The sequence below is a fragment of the Cetorhinus maximus genome, chromosome 6, assembly GCF_964194155.1.
Source record: "Cetorhinus maximus chromosome 6, sCetMax3.hap1.1, whole genome shotgun sequence".
Taxonomy (NCBI): Eukaryota; Metazoa; Chordata; class Chondrichthyes; order Lamniformes; family Cetorhinidae; genus Cetorhinus; species Cetorhinus maximus.
Genome location: NC_135884.1, coordinates 54,113,287 through 54,126,890, shown reverse-complemented (window position 1 = coordinate 54,126,890; position 13,604 = coordinate 54,113,287). Strand labels below are relative to the sequence as shown.

General features: G+C 41.7%; 1 long non-coding RNA gene across 1 annotated transcript in view; it reads left to right on the top strand.

Moving 5' to 3' along the window:
• Window positions 1–10,938, top strand: part of LOC144681326 (uncharacterized) — a 748,068-nt gene extending 737,130 nt beyond the window's left edge. Inside the window, exon 4 of the long non-coding RNA XR_013576763.1 lies at window positions 10,884–10,938. This is a non-coding gene — a long non-coding RNA (uncharacterized LOC144681326). The remainder of the gene's footprint in view (window positions 1–10,883) is intronic.
• Window positions 10,939–13,604: the final 2,666 nt, after the last annotated feature.

The following is a 13,604-nucleotide window of genomic DNA, read 5'->3' as shown; positions in this document are numbered from 1 at the left end:
AATGGCATCATCATGCACACTGCAAACCAAACGATCCCTTAACACATTGTTTAGGATCTCCCCGAAGTCACAATGTTCAGTTAGCTGTTTTAATTTCGCTATGTATGTTGCTATGGTCTCCCCCGGGGCTCTTAATCTCAAATTAAATTTGAACCCCTGCTTGATTACAAAGGGTTTGGGTTGGAAATGACTCTTTACGAGGTCGACCAATTTGCTGAAGATCTTCAAATCGGGAGCTTTTGGGTCCGTCAAATACGGATTTCATTATAAGTTTTATTCCCACAGACGCTTAGGAGAATTGATTCCTTTTTCCCTCCACTGTTATTTTGTTTGCTTGGACAAAGAAACCAAGTCGTTCTATATATTGACTCTAATCCTCTGTGGATGAGTTGAAGGGGTTGATCCTGCCAAAAAAGTGGCTTACCTGGTGGTATATTTTCCCTCTCTTTTGTTTAAAACAAGATACTCATATTCACTGGGTGAACGGAAGCACTGGAACCAAGTTATCCTCGTCACCCGTTGTTATGGATTTGCTTTTCCACACAAGTTCTCCTAAGAAACAGTGAACTTTTTTTACAGGGCTTCAGCAGCAGTTACATGCTTCCATCAAGATCTACAACTAGCCAAAAACTCCACCCCAAGGTTTTCTGCGCTTAAGGCTGATTCATTCACACTGTCATGTGATACTACACAGTACAATAAGTTTTAAAGCTACAGGTACTACATTCCTTAAAGCTACAGTTACTGTACTTGACCAAGAGTTTTCACTTTAGGTGCGGCCAGTGATCCAGGTGCAAATTCCAGTGTTTAGAGGTGTTCATGACTCAAGTTTCCACTCACTCGTTTGCATATCGTCGAACATAAATTTTGCCATTAACAATGCAATTGGGCAACATTTTAGAACATAACTAAAAGCTATCAGATATATCTTAACGTAGTAACCTGATGCAGTTTTCTCAATACACTGAAAATAGGTTTATCACAAAAAAGTAAGCATTATTAAGCGAATTACCTAGTCTACCACCTGTGAGTAAATTGATTTTAAATAACAGAAAATCATTTTCAAAAACCATTTACTAACACATTTTGGTACAGTAGTCAACTTGTTAGTGAATTTTGAACGTAAACCAAGAACATTTTAAAAGGTACCCTCAATGCCCTTGTGCCTAAAAAGAAATTGAGCTTTTTCAAAGGCCTGGAAACAGGTGGAATTCTTGAAAACCCATCACAATGATTAAATCCATTGGTTGATATTGCCAGTTTGGTGGTGTGGCCAGCTTCCAGTGCAATGTTTTTTTTAATGCGCGCTATAGACTGTGAAATTCGATTCGAGCCAGACATAATTTGTGCTGGTTTGACCAATTACAGTTCTTATCAGAAACTCCAGACCATCCTTTGGATGAGAAAAATACCATACTTCTCACCTCCAGACTGATTATACAGGAAGAATGTTTTTCACCATTGGGACCAAAATTCATGATGCGGTTCATGGGTTTTATATTCGTGACAGTTCTTGGGATATTGTTGTGCAGTTGAACTGCAGTTAAAGGAGGTCATACAATGTATGCTGTTGAATCTCTCAAGTGTCTATTTACTATCCCCAACCTGTACTGTTCAATCACTACCATATCCCAAACAGTTATTTATTTTTCTTGTGTTGGATTGGTTAACTCCATAGTTAAGTACTTTCCTGCTTCGATAGTCTTACTGCTTTTTGTTTTTTTTTTATGATAAGAATTAGCTCATTACTAACTTGGTTGATACAAAGTACATTTTCCTCATTTCATTGAAACACCATTAATGTGCATGAGCTTCAGATCAGAAAAAGCAACAAATTTTCATGTGAGCAGATAAGAGAAAAATAAAAATTCTTTACAATTGATATTTTTAAAATAGTTTACACTTGACTGGCTTTTGGACAATGCTACCCATTAGTCCTTGGAGCTCTCTAAACAATATGCATTTACCAATTGCATGCTGCAACTGTTTGGAATTTTCTGTTGAGCTGTTGGTCCTGAAGACAGATGTCATGCATAATGAAATGATCTAGAATTTTGCATGATGAGAGTTATTCTTGTGTCCTGGCAACCATATTTGGTGTTTAAAAATGACTATTCATAAGACCAATATATACATGAGATTGAAGCAATGACTTATTGCAATTTTTGGGTGGGCCTTAACCTTGGTGTCCAATTCTCTATTCTTTCACAGGAAATAACTTACATTTATAAAATTTCTCAACATTTACAATATCCGAGGCATATCTAAGAAAATAAAACTACCTACTGAGTCTGAAGAATTGAGAGTGGTGACAAACGGCATGGTTGAATGATTTGTTTTTGAGAAAGCATGCAAAAATGGAGAGAAAAAATGCCTATTTAGGACCAATTTTGTACCATTGGCTCACTCCCAGATGGAATTGGGTCTGCAAGATCCAACCTCATTTGATGTAGGAACTGTAAAGGCAGGAGAGAGAAGGATTTCCCTCCATCAGCCCAGGTTTGAGAGGCCTGTTTAAAAAATGCTTGCAATAAAATTATCTTTTTAGAGGAATAGAGGAACTAGTAAAGAGTTTAAAGAAGAAATCCATCTGTGTCATTCATATTTCTCTTGATTTTTTTTTACCTCAAATCAAAATTGTCTGTATCTGATAAATTTGGTCACCATTTGTCTTTTGGGGGTGGGAGAATGACAAAACCTCATTAACTTACTGGATCAGCGCATTGTCTTTTCACATCTGAGACCTGAGTACAAATCAAGACTGATGGAATAAAGATTCTTTCTCCCTGCAAATGTTAGAGTATCCTGAGAAGTGATCCCGGCAGTTACAATTTTCTAATGGATATCAGCTCACAGAAGAAAGTTTCTCATAGTTAGACACAGATCAAGATCTCATTGTGAGAGGGATTGTATTGATGGTTGATGTAAGAAATAGAAAATAACATTTTGTACAGTTTGAGTATTGTTTTAAAAGGGAAAACTGTGCATTGTTGGTTCAGAGCAGGAAAAAAAATTGCTAAACACTGGATTTTTATAATTCTTTCATGGGACATGAGCATTGCTGGCTAGACCAGCCTTTATATTGCCCAACCCTAATTGCCCTTGAGAAGGGGTGGTGAAGTTTCTTGAACCGCTGCAGTCCATGTGGTGCGGGTACATCCACAGTGCTGTTAGGGAGGGAGTTCCAGGGTCTTGACCCAGCAACAGTGAAGACATGGTGATATAGTTCCAAGCAGGATGGTGTGTGACTTGGAGGGGAACTTGCAGGTGGTGATGTTCTCATGCATCTGTTGCCTTTGTCCTTCTAGGTGGTAGAGGTTGCGGGTTTGGAAGGTGCTGTTGAAGAAGGCTTGGTGAGTTGTGGCAGTACATTCTGCACATGGTCCACACTGCTGCCTCTATACATCAGTGGTGGAGGGAGTGGATGTTGAAGGTTTTGGATGGGGTGCCAATCAAGTGGGCTGCTTTGCCCTGGATGGTGTCAAGTTTCTTGTGTTGTTGGAGCTGCACTCATTGAGGCAAGTGGAGAGCATTCCATTACACTCTTGACTTGTGCCTTGTAGATGGTGGACAGGCTTTGGGGAGTCAGGAGGTGGGCTACTCTCTGCTGAATTCCCAGCCTCTGACCTGTCCTTGTAGCCACAGTATTTATGTGGCTGGTCCAGTTCAGTTTCTTGTCAATGGTAACCCCCAGAATGTTGATAAAGGGGGATTAAGCGATGGTAATGCCATTGAATGTGAATTGGAGATACCCATTGTCTGGCACTTGTATGGCACAAATGTTACTTGCCACTTATCAGCCCAAGCCTGATTATCCAGGTCTTGCTGCAAATGGGCATGGACTGCTTCAGTATCTGACGGTGCATGAATGGTGCTGAATATTATGCAACCATCAGTGAATATCTCCACCTCTGACCTTATGATGGAGGGAAGGTCTTTGATGAAGCAGTAGATGATGTTTGGGCCTAGTACACTACCCTGAGGAACCCCTGCAGTGATGTCCTGGGACTGAGATGATTGACCTCCAACAACCACAACCATCTTCTTTTGTGCTAGTTATGACTCCAACCAATGGAGAGCTTTTCCCCTGATTCCCATTGACTCCAGTTTCGCTCAGACTCCTTGATGCCACAGTCGGTCAAATGCGGCCTTGATGTCAAGGGCACTCACTCTCACCTCACCTCGGAAGTTCAGCTCTTTTGTCCATGTTTGATCTAAGGCTGTAATGAGGTCAGGCAATGAGTGGCCCTGGCAGAATCCAATCTGAGTATCAGTGAGTACGTTGTTTCTGAGTAAGTGCCACTTGATAGCATTGTTGATGACCCCTTCCATCACATTGCTGATGATTGAGAGTAGGCTGATGATTGAGAGTAGACTGAAGGGGTGGTAACTGGCCAGCTTGGATTTGTCCTGCTTTTTGTGTACAGGGCATACCTGGGCAGTTTTCCACATTGCCAGATAAATGCCAGTGTTGTAGCTATACTGGAACAGCTTGGCTAAGGGTGCAGCTGGCTCTGGAGTACGATTGCTGGAATGTTGTCAAGGCCCATAGCCTTTGCAGTATCCAGTGCCTTCAGCCATTTCTTGATCTCACGTGCAGTGAATCGAATTGGCTGAAGACTGCAACTGTGATGCTGGTGGCCTCAGGTTGAGATGGATCATTCACTTGCAACAATCTTCAGCCAGAAGTGCCAAATGCTTCAGCCTTGTCTATTGCACTAATTGCTTGGCTGTCCCATCATTGAGGATGGGGATATTTGTGGAGCCCCCTCCTCCAGTTAGTTGTTTAATTGTTCACCACCATTGACAACTGGATGTGGCAGGACTGCAGAGCTTAGATCTGGTCCGTTGGTTGTGGGATTGCTTAGCTCTGTCTATTGCATGTTGCTTTCGCTGTTTGGCATGCATGTCACCCTGTGTTGTAGCTTCACCAGGTTGCCGCCTCATATTCATGTATGCCCGGTGCTGCTCCTGGCATATCCTCCTGCACTCTTCATTGAATCAGGTTTGATCCCCTGGTTTGACAGTAATAGTAGAGTGGGAGATATGTTGGGCTATGAGGTTACAGATTGTGGTTGTATACGATTCTACTGCTGATGGCCCGCAAGGCCTCATGGATGCCAAGTTTTGAGTTGCTAGATCTGATCGAAATCTATTCCAGTTAGCATGTTGGTAGTGCCACACAACACAATGGAGTGTATCCTCAATGTGAAGATGGGACTTTGTCGCCACAGGGACTGTGCGGTGGTCACTCCTACCAATACTGTCATGGATAGATGCATCTGTGACAGGTAGATTGGTGAGGGCGAGGTCAAGTAGGTTGTTCCCTCTTGTTGGTTCCCTCACCACCTGCCGCAGACCCAGTGTAGCAGCCATGTCCTTTAGGACTCGGCCAGCTCGGACAGTAGTGGTGCTACCGAGCCACTTTTGGTGATGACATTGAAGTCCCCCACCCAGAGTACATTCTGCGCCCTTGGCATTCTCGGTGCTCCCTCCAAGTGGTGTTCAACATGGAGGACTGCTGCTTCCTCAGCTGAGGGGTGGGGTGGGTGGGGATGCAGTAGGTAGTCATCATCAGGAGGTTTCTTTGTCCGTCTTGACCTGATGCCATGAGACTTCTTGGGGTCCAGGGTCGATGTTGGCAACTCCCTCCTGTCTGTATACCACTGAGCCACCATCTCTGGTAGGTCTGTCCTGCTGTTGGGACAAGACATACCCAGGGATGGTGATGGTGGTGACTGGGATTACGCCACAGAATGAATTGAGTGCTTGATGATGACACTGTGTTATATAAATAGAATTTTTTTTTTCTGGTACTGTAATCCCTGGCCTGATCAGCATAAACCAGACAGAAAATACTAATCTTCCTTTCTTAATTTAGGGAAAAGGTAAAAGGCCATTTTCCTTTGTTGCCTGAACAATATTCTACATTTAAATTTATGAACTGAACTGAGAGTTGATTATATATAATCCGTTCAAGGACTTGAAGTTGCTGCTCGGTAGCACTTTTTCTTTTTGCTGCATTTAACCTGAAATTGGCCAAACCAGCACAAAAGATCACACAATTTTGCACTAGTTGAAAAGCACTGGGCTACAAGCCGACCTGGCAAACAAAACTGATCATGTCCCAAGATTAAATTAATAAGCATTGGACGCTTATGCTAATTGTGTTCATTTGCAAGTTTCAAAGAACCGCTTTTAAAAATTAAGTCGGTTCTTTAGTGTGCAAGGACATTAATAGGCACAGTTTAAAAGCTTTTGTATTTTATTTTAATTTACTCAGAAATTGACTACAGTACCTCAAATTAACTAGTAAATTGTTCTACGTAAAGTCATTTTCCACTCAAGTTTATCGATGCATATTTTTTCAAGCAAACATTTTTTTAAAAACTGTTTTTAACATGTTGCCTGATTACATACTGGTTCATGGCAGATTTCATGTTCACCGATGTACAAATGTGTTTGAGCAGAAACTTGAGAAAAAAAATTCTCAAACTAATACGATTTAGGGCACAATTTTCACCCAGATTGTCAGTTGTACCTCAAGTGAAGGCTCCCCCGACTGATGTTTCTCACTCTGGATTTTACCTTGATAAATTTCTTTCCATACTACTTCAATGATTGCAATTCTTTGAACCATTTAAGTCCTACCTACTATGTGTGCTTCCTTCTCTTACTTCCTCTCTTTATTTTTCTTTTTAATCAAAGGATAGATCTTAAGTAGGAAACAAGACCATGAAGTTGAACTCTGTGCCATGACTGTGGTGCAGCAGTAGCATCGGCAGAGAATGTGATTTGATGCATCCTGTTGTCAGTGGAAACATGGTCTGATCTCCTATTTTAGGATGTGCGATGTCTCCTGCCTTAAGCTGTTAAATTAGATTTTCCAAGGGTCCTGTCCAGAAATATTTTCTGGTTAAACTTTATTTTTAAAATTAATGATTATCTTTCTTTTGCATACTAGTAGAGCTTGACAACATTAGAAGAGGAAAAAGAGGTGTTCACATAGTATTAAACTCTTAATTTCATGCTTAATTTTGAGTTGAGATTCATAACATCTCAGCCATTTCAAGCCATTTTAAGTCTTTCTGGAACAAGTTTATTTCCTTTCTCCTCCAACAGATCTCTTCATGACCTGAAGATGATATCTCTTTAGTGGGATATAATTCCATGGACACTCAGTATCCTTTGATGCTTCACCTCAGCAGGCATTCAGATGCAATTGCATGTCGGAAGGACAGTCTCCCAACAAAGACAGTGCAGAAGAGTTCAATCCTGTCACCTTCAAGGGTGGTGGAAGCAGAGTCTTTGAATATCTTTAAGGCAGAGGTGGATAGATTCTTGGTAAGCAAGGGGGTGGGTGATAGGTTATCAGGGGTAAGTGGGATGCAGATTTCAGGTTACTATCAGATCAGCCATGATCTTATTAAATGGCGGAGCAGGCTCAAGGGGCTGAATGGCCTACTCCTGCTCCTTGCTTGTATGTTCGTATCCAACATACAGACATGCCAGAAAATGCATATCCAACATTTGGGATCAGGAGTAGGAATTAAGAATGATTTTCCCCAACATAACCTAGGAGAACAGAGGCCAATTGTAACACTTCAACATCCACCCCAGCTGCGATTAAATAATTCAGTACAGGCTGGGAATCGAACCAGTGACTTCCTGCTTCTGTCTTAACCAGCTGGTTCACTGGAAGAACCTGCAACAACCATGAATGGAATATTGAAAACTCTGTTGCTTCTTTCAATTAACTAAACCCAGAGCATCTTTGCTGAAATAAGCACACCGTGTTTTTTTCCTACTTATATAGATACTGCCTGGCCCATTGTATTCATCCAACATTTCTGTTTTCATTTCTCATATTCTTAAATTACAAGTTCAGTTACAAAAACTTTGACTACGATAATGCTGTAATTGTTTTTACATAGTTTTCGTTGATCCAAATACCATAGCTCAAAGAAACTAATCGATAGTGTTTGAGTCGAAATGCATTCTCTTCCCATTCACTTAATAGTTGTACAAGTTCTATCAATGGGGAACTGTAGGCTTCCCAAGCTCCCGAGAAATTTAAAAAAGATGCAAAGCTTGAACATCTTTGTTTGCAGAGAACGGTCCCTGCATTTAAATATATGCATCTTTCAGCAAGCATAAATGAGCCACGTTATGAGTTCAATTGATAATCTTAAATTGCTTTTCCCAATTCATTCTTCAGCATCATGACAAATGTTTATCATAAATTTGATAACAGAAAAATATATTCATGAACTGAATAACTGGCTGTATGTTTTAAGTACCTTCCCTGGGATGTTTGACATGATTCTAATGACTGGAAAATGTTCTGCCTGAGAAAAACTAACCTGTGGAATTCTACAGGGATCTGTTCCAAGTATTTTTTTTACAATATTTCTGAATAATACAGAACAAGGCATCTGCAATGGTATGTAAAGGTATCTTTTTGATAACGTAAAGGTCTCTGCTCAGGTTAGAAATGGAAAAAGAGATGATCTTAGAAACAAGTATGGATTAGCTGACTTTGACAGATGGATTTTAATGTTGAGAAATTGATAGTGATGCACATGAGAAGTAAGAGCGACCATACAGAACATGAGAAAGACCTATTCTAAGAAGGTCATTGACAGTGAGGGCAGGCAAACATAATTCCATTGGGGCAATTACAAATGCCTACTATTAAAGAGACAATGCCTCTAAAAATTTGAACCATGGGTCAAGGGAAGGTCAAATCAGGATATGTTAGGAGCCCCTTTTAGATAAACCAATGCAATTGTGGGACCCCAGGTGAGCACAGTCCTTATAATTGGGTTCATGGCAAAATTTTAGCAGAGACCTGTACTGGAACTAAATTTAATAAAGTAATATTAAATTACCCCTACGGAGGGATCAAAAAGAAATAAATGATCCGGGAATGATTATTGATTATACTCAAACCATCTGTTCAGTGCAAAACATTCATCAATATTGTAAATCGGGTTCTGGTGAACATGTGAAAGACACTGGGCTTCAAAACTGGACAAGTTATACTGATGCATACCGATCATTTGGTGAGCCCAAATCTGCAACTTGGCTTACAAATTTGGTCAGTCTGTCTTAAAGGATATGGATGCATTAACAAAAGTTCAAACAAGAATGACCAGAATTAATCCAGTTTTGGGGATTAAATTGCAAAGAAAAGGATTAAGTGACTAACCTTTATTTCACTAGACAATAGAAAATTGATGGGAAGCACTATACTGGTGTTCAAAACAATGGGCGGTAGGGTGGAAGTAATTGGTATAGAACTAAAGGTCACAAGTAAAAGCTGCAAATTTTGAGCAAAGTTAAATATAGGTACTGAAGGAAATAATGCCTGTAAGTAAAGGCATGAAAGAAATAACTTGCATTTACATTGTACCTTGCATGTCTTCAGCATCTCCCAACGAGCTTCACAGGCAACTACTTACTTCAGAAGAGCAGCTACTGTAGATTTTTGGCAAACACTGCAGTCAATTTCTGCAGAGCAAGATTCCACAAATTTTTCTATGGTTTTGGTGCTGTTGATTGAGGAATACAAATTGGCCCTGATACTTCTTATGTTCACCAAGCGCCATGAGATCTTTTATGCCCACTCAGAGAGATAAAGAGAGGCTTGTTTAACATCTTGTCCTCATGGTGGAACCTCTGGAAAATTCAGTGCTTGGTACTGCACGGAAATGTTAATATAGTTTATGTGCTCAAGTCCTGGACCTGGGTCTAAATCTGCAACCTTCTGACTCAGACAAGAGTGCTGCAACTAAGTAAAGCTGAAAGTTAACAGGTTATCTGATATATGGAACAAACTGTAATGGAATGCAATTGATTTGGAGGAAATTGCTACATTTTGGAAGCAGTTTGGAAGAGCCATATTTGACTCTTAACATTAAATCTGTTTCTCTCTCCACAGATCCTGCCAGACCTGCTGAGTTTTTCCAAGACTTTCTATTTTTATTTCAGATTTACAAGACCTGCAGTATTTTGCTTTTATGAAATAGAGAGCATGTTGTGTGATTCCAATACCAATCCTTTAATTGGTTGTATAGATTTTAAACCAGAGGCCTGAATTTTTTGTTCATCGGGTACACACGAGCCTGGAAGTGGGCAGGAGATCAGCCTCCTGCTGCAATCAGCCCCGGACCACGATTTCACACTGGCTGGCCAATTAACGGTCAGCCAGCGTGAAGTGCACACTGAGAAATGCGCAGCGCTGCCAGGGTGAGGGCGGGTGCCGACCTAACTGAGGGTGCGGGTGAGCGCTTCTAGTGAGCTCACTAAAGACAGACAGCTGCCCCAGGGAGTTGCAGACCTCCACAGAATAAAATAAATGACAAAAATGTTGTAAAATGTGTCCATGCAGCACAATCAAGTACCTGAAAGCATACCTCATTAAAAAACCAGTCCGCAGATATCTCTTTTTATTTCATTTCCCCACGAAGATTTCATCCCGCCCTGGATCGAGTTTTGAGCAAATATGTGAATGCCAGCTGGGAGAATGGCCAGTCCACCAACCGTAAATGCGGATGGGCCACATAAAATAGCTGCTAATTGCATCGTTAATGGGCTTAACTGTCTGCGGGCACTCGGCATGCGCTGTGATGGCCGGGATGCTCGCCTGACATAATTTGCGCTACCTCACGTCCTTTCGGGTTGGGTCGGGTGCATGCCCGCTCACGGAATGTAAAATTCTGGCCTGAGACTTGACAAGGTCTATAGAGCAGAATGATATTTTCTGAGTTGTCAAATTAGTAGCAATACAGTTCTAGCACCATTGTCAGCATATGTATCTGCTGTGTCTTTGACCAAATATCGAATATGTTTCCTCATTTTCCTTTGTGTTCTCATTCCAGCATACAAGGAAAACACAGGAATATCAGTACAGTTCTAGCTGTAAGTGGAAAAGTGGTAAGTTTGCAGTGAAAGTCTGATTGTGATCCGAGATCATTGCAGCTGGGCTTAAAATATTAAAATTTATTCCATAAAGATTTAAAGATTGAACTGTTGTGACAGTTAGAAATGAGATTGTATTGGAATCCTAACCATTGATTGATGGTTGATATTGAGTCCACTGGATATTATAAATTGAACAAAAATGTGAGATATCAGCCATTATGTACCTTCTGAACTAGATTTCCTTGAAGTGGTGCATTTTAGATCTAAACAGACAGTGTTTTGGACAGATTCAAATGCAAGTTTAATGTTTCTACCTGATTGTCAGCTTATATGTATTGATTTGAATGGGTGTGTTACAGATGGGGAGAGGTGGTGGTATAATTTTTGCCCTTTTTCCTCAGCCCTTGGTTGACTGCAATAAAATGTATATTTTTGGATGGAGTCTTTTAAACCCTTTGTGTTGTAATTTTAAAGGATAGACACAAAACATGCTTCCTGGTAAGTTTAAATCAAAAGACAAGACAAACGTTTATTCACTAAACACCCAGAATGTAAACACAACAAAACACACACTGCCTCAAACATAAAGGTACATTCACATAAGAATAGATTAGTTTTACCGGTGACGCATACCGTTAGATTGTGAATAGAGGAGGGGGAAGAAAAACAAACCATGTGTTTAAAATAGTCCTTTAAGATGAAATCAGTGCAAGCCTTGATGGGCTCCTCTCTCATTGTTCTTTGAAGGTGAACGGAATTTGGAAGTCTCTAGGTTTTCAGACCAAGTTCACAGAATCACACAGTGCAGAAGAGGCCCTTCGGTCCATCGAGTCTGCACCGACACATGAGAAACACGTATGGCTGATTATAGAAAAGTGACATACTTTTGCACGTGAAACAAATTAGTCCCCCTTGCACTTCCTGGGTTGACTGATTGTTTAGGCAGGGTTCTGTTCTTGTTGTTTATCCCAGATTGATTTGTCTCTGATCTGCCCTTGGAGTAATACGATATACTGCCTCTTGAAAGTGAAGGCACCTCAGCCTTGCAAAGGATTGAAGTGGGAGGGGACAAACAAGTAACTGTCAAAAAGGAAACTTGAGATGCAGACATGAGTCTAGGGAGGAATGATATAATAGCCCAGCACAAAACTCTATTCAAAGCCTGCTGAAGTGGATGTGGTCTGGTTTGGTATACTTGTAAGGAGAATGGTGCTGTGTTCCTCCATGGCACCATCCCATAGGTCAGCATTGCAGCATGCTTAAACAAGGTGATGCCAAGTTTTAGGCAGCAGTTGACCTGACACACATTGGTGCTATTAACTACTGCCATAAACAAAATGAACAATTAGCACAAAGACAAAAACAGAATTACCTGGAAAAACTCAGCAGGTCTGGCAGCATCGGCGGAGAAGAAAAGAGTCGACATTTCGAGTCCTCATGACCCTTCTGCAGAACTGAGTATAGTTAGGAGAGGGGTGAAATATAAGCTGGTTTAAGGTTGGGGGGGGGGGAAGAGAAGTTGAAGGGGGGTGGTTGTAGGGACAAGCAAGCAGTGATAGGAGCAGATAATCAAAAGATGTCACAGACAAAAGGATCAAAGAGGTGTTGAAGGTGGTGAAATTATCTAAGAAAATGTGCTAATTAAGAATGGATGGCAGGACACTCAAGGTACAGCTCTAGTGGGGATGGGGTGGAAAGACTGACAAGGTATTAGTTGTAGATTTAAAAATAATGGAAATAGGTGGGAAAAGAAAAATCTATATAAATTATTGAAAAAAAACAAAAGGGAGGGGGAAGAAACGGGGTGGGGATGGGGGGGGCGTGGAGTTTAAGATCTAAAGTTGTTGAATTCAATATTCAGTCCGGAAGGCTGTAAAGTGCCTAGTTGGAAGATGAGGTGCTGTTCCTCCAGTTTGCGTTGGGCTTCACTGGAACAATGCAGCAAGCCAAGGACAGACATGTGGGCAAGAGAACAGGGTGGCGTGTTAAAATGGCAAGCGACAGGGAGGTTTGGGACTTTCTTGCGGACAGACCGCAGGTGTTCTGCAAAGCGGTCACCCAGTTTGCGTTTGGTCTCTCCAATGTAGAGGAGACCGCATTGGGAGCAACGAATGCAGTAGACTAAGTTAGGAGAAATGCAAGTGAAATGCTGCTTCACTTGAAAGGAGTGTTTGGGCCCTAGGACGGTGAGGAGAGAGGAAGTGAAGGGGCAGGTGTTGCATCTTCTGCGTGGGCATGGGGAGGTGCCATAGGTGGGAGTTGAGGAGTAGGGGGTGATGGAAGAGTGGACCAGGGTGTCCCGGAGGGAACGATCCCTATGGAATGCTGCCGGGGGGGTGAAGGGAAGATGTGTTTGGTGGTGGCATCATGCTGGAGTTGGCGGAAATGGCGGAGGATGATCCTTTGAATGCAGAGGCTGGTGGGGTGATAAGTGAGGACAAGGGGGACCCTATCATGTTTCTGGGAGGGAGGAGAAGGCGTGAGGGCGGATGCGCGGGAGATGGGCCGGACACGGTTGAGGGCCCTGTCAACGACCGTGGGTGGAAAACCTTGGTAAAGGAAGAAGGAGGACATGTCAGAGGAACTGTTTTTGAAGGTAGCGTCATCAGAACAGATGCAACGGAGGCGAAGGAACTGAGAGAATGGGATGGAGTCCTTACAGGAAGCGGGGTGTGAGG